Source organism: Penaeus monodon, chromosome 29, assembly GCF_015228065.2.
Source record: "Penaeus monodon isolate SGIC_2016 chromosome 29, NSTDA_Pmon_1, whole genome shotgun sequence".
Lineage (NCBI taxonomy): Eukaryota > Metazoa > Arthropoda > Malacostraca > Decapoda > Penaeidae > Penaeus > Penaeus monodon.
The window spans coordinates 25,245,694-25,246,310 of NC_051414.1; positions in this window are offsets into that span (position 1 = coordinate 25,245,694).

The window sequence follows — 617 nt, forward strand, 5'->3', positions numbered from 1 at the left end:
AATGGATTTAAAAAAAGTGTGCATGTATGCTTTTAAAAGGCGGGGGTTCTTATCATCAAAAGAGTATATAGCCACAAAGACGCGAAAAATAACAACAAAGACTTTCAAAAAGAGGGGGGGAGGGAGGGAAGAAGAAGAGGGAAGAGGGGGGGGGCGATCTAAAAAGAAGAAAAAAAAACAGAGAAGGAAGAGGAGGAAAAAAATCTTCAATCTCTCATTTCTGTCTCATTTTTTTCTCCAAATTTCCAATTTCTTCTCACAATTCCCCTTTGCTATTGTTCATGCCCTCTCTCTTGCCTCCCTTTTATCCTCTCCTTGTCTCTTTCCCCTCCATTCCCTTCTCTCATCGGTGTGTTTTGAGTACTTGTTTTTCTTCAATTTCAATTATTCTTTTTTTCGATTTTTAGAGATGCTCGACATACAGCAATTTTGCGCAGTTGCTTGCCGCTTTTTTCTTTCTTTCTTTTATCCTTTGTATTCTCTTTTTTTCGGTTATTCTTCATCATTATATTTGTTCCCCTTTCCTTCTGCAGTTTACTATTCTCTCTCCTTTCTTCTCCTGTCATTCTTCTTCTTCCCTTTTTGGGCTTTAATTCTACTTGTTAATTATCTGTAAC